Source organism: Crinia signifera, chromosome 5 (genome assembly GCF_055691185.1).
Source record: "Crinia signifera chromosome 5, ASM5569118v1, whole genome shotgun sequence".
Lineage (NCBI taxonomy): Eukaryota > Metazoa > Chordata > Amphibia > Anura > Myobatrachidae > Crinia > Crinia signifera.
The window spans coordinates 86958087-86965142 of record NC_139221.1 but is presented as its reverse complement, the minus strand read 5'-3'; the positions used below and the strand labels follow the sequence as shown (position 1 = coordinate 86965142).

At 46.0% G+C, this 7056-nt stretch overlaps 1 pseudogene; it reads left to right on the top strand.

The window, feature by feature from the left end:
* Positions 1 to 4066: 4066 nt before the first annotated feature.
* On the top strand, positions 4067 to 4186 carry LOC146005961 (5S ribosomal RNA; annotated as a pseudogene).
* Positions 4187 to 7056: the final 2870 nt, after the last annotated feature.

The window sequence follows — 7056 nt, the reverse complement described above, 5'->3', positions numbered from 1 at the left end:
TTAAAAAACCTGAAAACAAAAATGTCCTTAAGCGACTTGGTTAAATGATGTTAAACTCCATTGTTACATTGGTAAGCGCTGCACGGGGTGACGGGAACTGGAGGTGCTGAGCGATGTGCTTAAGCAAGATTGCTCAGCACACATTGTGGCACACATGCAGTGCACCCGTGATGTGTGCTAAACGATCTGTACTCAGCAGGGTTTTGCCTATGGTTATAGGCAAAACAGCGATCTTAGCAGGAAAGACATTGTAAGCACTGTCTTTCCCTGCAAGCAATGGCGACGCATGGGACCGTGCATCAGCATTGCTGGGGGGCATACACACTGAGCAATCAGTACCCCATTTCTAAGCGATCTGGTTACATCGCTTAGAAATGATACTGAAATCGCCCGTGTGTATGCCCCTTTAGATCTCAGTAAGGTCACTTTACACGGTGGGGTTTTAAACAGACACAATTTCTGAAAAATGTTTGAGATGTGAGAATGTAACTACCTGACATTATTGAAGGAAGAGATGTAAGTAGAGGTGGCGAACGCATTACCTGGCCCAGGATCCCCAAGCATGTGTCTGAACCAGGTGACGGATAGCCACACCCACTTGCAGCTGGCCACACCCACTTGGATGACATATCTACAGAGGACGTAGGTCCAGATTCATACCCGACCACTATTAGAGAATTTGCAGTGGACACTGAGGAGAAAGCCGCCATCCAGACACATAGAGAGTACGCCCCTTGCTAAATTCCAAGAAAATTGCGTATGGATGAATAAACGCTATCCTGGCTCAAATTCATATGCAATTCCCAAACAATGAAGAGGTTTTTGCAGTCCGTGCAATTGGGAGTAACTCTGACCCTTCCACTAATCTACGACTGACGTCACAGACCCTCCTCATAAACGCCTGGGCACAGCTGCATTTTTGTTTCTGTGTAGGGAAAATACTGATTGCTTTTCTTATTTTCAATGCAATTTAGATTTCTGTTTCAACACACCCCACCCAAATTTAACTCTCTCTGCAAATGTTACATCTGCCCCACCTGCAGTGCACATGGTTTTGCCCATTTTGAGAACAAATTTGTTCTGCGATCAGATCTGAATAAGGGCCCATGTGTAGGGGCATAGCGATAGTGATGCACAGCCCCGCTTGTCGCTATCACCCCATTGATTAATATCCAGCATGCTGGATAAATCTAGTTCATCGCCGGGGTCAGGGCCAGTGTTCTCACAGAGAACACTGGCCCAGGGTGCTCAGGACACCATAGCTGCGCATCGCTGTGTGCTGAGCATTCGGAGCGATTTAGCACCAAGTAAAATGGCAAAATATAACATTAGGTATTCATTATGCATTAAATTCACATCTAATACATCTACAACAGAAATACTGTCATCAGGATTACATTGCAATTATACTGATTTTAAATTGAAAATTGATTTACTTGCCTTAATCCTGACAAAGACATTTAGTGTTTTTCAAACCACGAATGATCTGCAATGTTAAAAAGACACAATTAAACAGTTGATAAAATTCCAAATCAGCATAGCGGGTTTATAGTGTTACTTGTAAAAACATCAATCGCTGTACACTAAACATATACAGTCACATAATTCTAGACAAACATTACAATCCTAATATAAATGCCGTAAGCATAAGAAAAGTTTGTTTGACAAATGCTGTAAATAAGAAACACATTATTTGATATTATAAGAAAAAAATGTTATATAAATGTATAAATGCATAAAGGAAGTCACTGTAACATATGGCCGTTAAATAATATGGTACTCTTTACCTAGAACGGCGCCCACGATTGAAATCGCGGGCATCGCGGGTAAAATCGCGGTAATCGCGGGTAAATCGCGGGTAAATCGCGGGTACATCAAAATCGGGTACCCGCGATTACCGCGATTTTCCCATAGAGAACAATGTTAAAAAGCCTGATTGACCGCGATTTTAGCGTTAAATGCCTCAATGCCCGCGATTTTCCCATAGGAATCAATGTTAAATGGGCTACAGAGCCCAAATAGCCCCAATTAACCCTTAAATGTCCCCCCAATTTTTGTACGCCACCCCACGATCCACGCCAACCCGAAGCGTGGCGAGCGCAGCGAGCCCGCGAGGGGCGGCGGTACGCGTCCTACGACCTTTTCATGCCCTACTATCCACGTCGGCGTGGAGTTGAGAATAGAATAGTGTGGCGAGCGCAGCGAGCCACCGAGCCCGAAGCGTGGCGAGCGGACGCGGATACCTTCACAGTTATACGCGTCCCCTCGCGGGCTTCACAGGTGTCCGCGTGGCCACGGACACCTGTGAAGCCCGCGAGGGGACGCGCTTACCTGTGAAGGTATCCGCGTCCCCTCGCGGGGCTCGCTGCGCTCGCCACGCTTCGGGCTCGGTGGCTCGCTGCGCTCGCCACACTATTCTATTCTCAACTCCACGCCGACGTGGATAGTAGGGCATGAAAAGCACTACTGGGGCATCTGTAACTATCACTACTGGGGACATGATATGTAACTGGCACTACTGGGGCATCTGTAACTATCACTACTGGGGACATGATATGTAACTGGCACTACTGGGGCATCTGTAACTATCACTACTGGGGACATGATATGTAACTTGCACTACTGGGGACATCTGTAACAGCACTACTGAGGTCATGATATGTAACTGGTACTACTGGGGACATCTGTAACAGCACTACTGAGGACATGATATGTAACTGGTACTACTGGGGACATCTGTAACAGCACTACTGAGGACATGATATGTAACTGGTACTACTGGGGACATGATATGTAACTGGCACTACTGGGGACATCTGTAACAGCACTACTGGGGACATGATATGTAACTATCACTACTGGAGACATGATATGTAACTGGAACTACTGGGGACATCTGTAACAGAACTACTGGGGACATGATATGTAACTGGCACTACTGGGGACATCTGTAACTGCACTACTGGAGATATGATATATAACTGGCAATACTGGGGACATCTGTAACAGCACTACTGGGGACATGATATGTAACTATCACTACTGGGGACAGGATATGTAACTGGCACTACTGGGGACATCTGTAACAGCACTACTGGGGACATGATATGTAACTGGCACTATTGGGGACATGATATGTAACTGGCACTACTGAGGACATCATATGTAACTGGCAATACTGGGGACATCTGTAACAGCACTACTGGGGACATGATATGTAACTGGCACTACTGGGGACATCTGTAACAGCACTACTGGGGACATGATATGTAACTGGTACTTCTGGGGACATCTGTAACAGTACTACTGGGGACATGATATGTAACTGGCACTACTGGCACTACCAGCGACAGCAGCAGCGGCGTTACCCGCACGGAGACCTTCCACACTGCGACCCCCAACCAGCCGCACCTGAACTCTGCCTGGACTCTATGCTCTGACGCCCGGCGGCGGCGTCCCTGGTACCAGTGTCCTCTATCTGCGTCTGGCAGAGGAGTGACACTTCTGTTCATTTAAAGGAACTGCTACAAACACCAATGCATACATAGTAACAAGTGGCTAATTAATGTTGTCAGCAAGTTCATGCAGTAGCCAGCATCGGAGCTGAGCTACTTTGTGGGGCAGCAGTGTTGTAGTCCTAAACTGTGGATACTGGATAACCCTATTTTTGCTAATTGCTATTTACCACCAGAAATAAGCAGGCAGGCTAAACCTAGCACAGAGGTATTTAACCCTATATTTACCAAATACTACCTCAGGCTTGACCTTCAGCTAAAATTAACCTGAAATATCATCTATAGTAATTAGGCAATTTTGCCTCAATTATTACTAATTGCTTCTACTCACCCTTTCCAATCCCCCAACTTCCCATTCTTTCCCCCCTCCCCTCCCCTCCTTATATGTTTCCTTTCTCCCTTTGTTATGTCATCACTGCAGCAATTTTTGAAGATATATATTTAGCTGTAAGTCCATTGGTGGCCATACACTTTGGGTATCCAGTCAGCTATCAATGCTCTAAACCGCAGTTAACCAGGCAATTTTAATTCTGGGAAGTAAAACCTCAAAAAAATACCACCATACCTCACTGGAACTGCCCAAACACTTCCCGAACTTGGAAGCTAAGCAGTGACGGGCCAGAATAGTATTCTTGTGGGGGACCCCTGAAGAACCCCTGGTGTGGTATTAATGTAGAGGTATCCCTAAGATAATTGCACTGGACACGCCTACTGCATGAGCAATACAAGCTGTGAAAATACCAAAAATACTGTTGCTGGGGTAATTTATATCCCTACGGGTGATTCGAACCTGTAGGTGATTAAAACCATTCATTTTCGCCCATAATCACATTGTCCACATATCAATGATGATAAGGACGTAGTGCGCTGAATGGAGAGTAAGGTGTGAAAAGTGAAAAGTGCCATCACACAACATTTTATGTATTATATGTTTCATACAATTGGTACCCTTTTCTAACCCCTTATACTCTCTTTTTCCTATTATCGTTACTATTAGTATTTTTTCAACCTTGAGTATTTTTCAAAAACCTTGGTTACTCTATATTAAAAGATCGAAATAAATGTTAAGTTTTAAATTAATTTCACATTTACAAATACAAGAGTGCGCCCACAAAGCTTTTTTTCTGTCTTGTGTTTGCCCTCTCTTTCGAGCAAACCAAAAAAACCAACACTCAGTTGTTATACTGAAATCGTGAGCGCACCACCAATCTATGACTATTAGAATTTACGCAATATAGTCCTCATGTTGGTCTTCTAAATGAATAAATAACAAATCAATCAACGTCAGTGCGGCTCCAAACCCTACCCTACACTACTGGGGACATCTGTAACAGCACTACTGGGGATATGATATGTAACTGGCACTACTGGGGACGTGATATGTAACTGGCACTACTGGGGACATTATATGTAACTGGCACTACTGGGGACATATGTAACAGCACTACTGGGACATTATATGTAACTGGCACTACTGGGGACATCTGTAACAGCACCACTGGGGACATGCTATGTAACTGGCACTACTGGGGACATCTGTAACAGCACTACTGGGGATATGATATGTAACTGGCACTACTGTGGACGTGATATGTAACTGGCACTACTGGGGACATTATATGTAACTGGCACTACTGGGGACATATGTAACAGCACTACTGGGACATTATATGTAACTGGCACTACTGGGGACATCTGTAACAGGAAAGAAAGGGGATTTGAGACCGCGCTCGCTAAAAATGCATGCAACAGGTGTAGTTAAAACATTTATTAATGAAAAAAATACATATAAAAACTGTATAATAATATATTATACAGTTTTTATATGTATTTTTTTCATTAATAAATGTTTTAACTACACCTGTTGCATGCATTTTTAGCGAGCGCGGTCTCAAATCCCCTTTCTTTCCATTTACCTTTCCTTGGGTCAGACTTCCCAAGCTTCGAGACCGCTGCTCCAGCCAAACAACTCCTCTCAGGCGCCCTTGGGCCACCTTTGGTGACCCTCCCATTTTTTCCAGACATCTGTAACAGCACTACTGGGGACATGCTATGTAACTGGCACTAAATACGTGCAAGAAAATGATTGCTAGGCATTCATATTCAGTGCCTGAGATAGTACATAAACTTTGTTTCCTGTTTTGAAACCTTGTTTCACAAATAAAATATATATGTGTGTATTTCATGTGTTTATACAATATAAATGCAATATAAATGCAATATACAGATGGAGCCGGGCTCCCTCTTGCTGGCGAATCACCAGACTGTCTCCGCTGGCAATCCGCCAGCAGCCCGGCGCTCCATCTGACTGAGACGCGCATGCGTCTCACGCGCGTCTCAGTTTCCGGGCGGCGGGGAGATGGACAGGGTTAGGGGGGGTGTGGGGAGACAGTGGAAACCCTGGGTGACCGCCGCCAAGCCAGCGGGGCCCCGGGGAAAGCGCCGTAGGAAGGGGACGTGCGCGCATCTCGTGCGCGCGCGTCCCCTTTCGTACAGCAGATAGCGGCTTGCGGGGGATGGCGGCTGACGATTCTGCCGCCATCCCCTGCAAAGACAACGCCGGCTCCATCTGTACATCAAGATACATCATTGAAATATAAAAATTAAATATTCCAAAATACGGAATAATCCGTTATCCAAAATTCTTCTTGTCCCAAGCATTTTGGATAATGGATACTCCACCTGTAAAGAATGCTCCCTGACTGATATGCTTCTCCATGCAGATCTGCCTCTGTCTTAATTGCAGACACACTCTCACTGTGCTCAGGCACACCAAAAGCTCTGACAGTAAAATGAGGGGGCAGAAAGAGAGGACAGGCTGCTGCTGCTGCAGCTGCCTCTCTCCCCAGCTCATTTAACAGCAGTGAGTACCCTGTCCTCTCTCTCTCCCACTGCCTGGCTCTCTGCAACAGGGCAGGGGGGTATTCATAAGGAAGTTTAAGGGTACTTGTTTCCTAGCACGCCCATCGCATACCATCGCATACCATATTTAGTGGTATGCGATGCATGCAATGGGATGAGATCTTCCCGTTAAATTAACAGGAGTGCTTGAACAATAAAATATCGCATAGCATTGCATGCCAGCGACATCAAGATCTGAGTCGCCACTGCCTTGACGGACAACGCTGACAGCTGCTGCCCAGAGGATCCCTGACACATGTCGCCCAGATTGCTACATCAAGCCCCCCGCTGCCCGGATCACCGCCGTCCCCGCTGACAACTGCTGCCCGGATCTCTGCCAGACTCCACCTAGGTCGCTACATCAAGATCCCAGCCCCCCGCTGCCTGGATTACCGCCGCCACCGCTGAGTCGCCGCCGACAGCCGCTGCCCGGATCCCTGCTGCCCACCGCCATTCTCCAGGGCAGTGGCATCTTCTTTATTGGGGTGGGCTCCTACAATCCTTGGGCCCCTGGGTAACTGCCCATTAAGCCCAATGGGAAAGACGGCCCTGTAGTATATAACTTAAATATAAGGAGCTTTTATATATCAAAGCATATCGGCCTATAATGAAGCATTTATCTTTATGTATAACCCCTAAG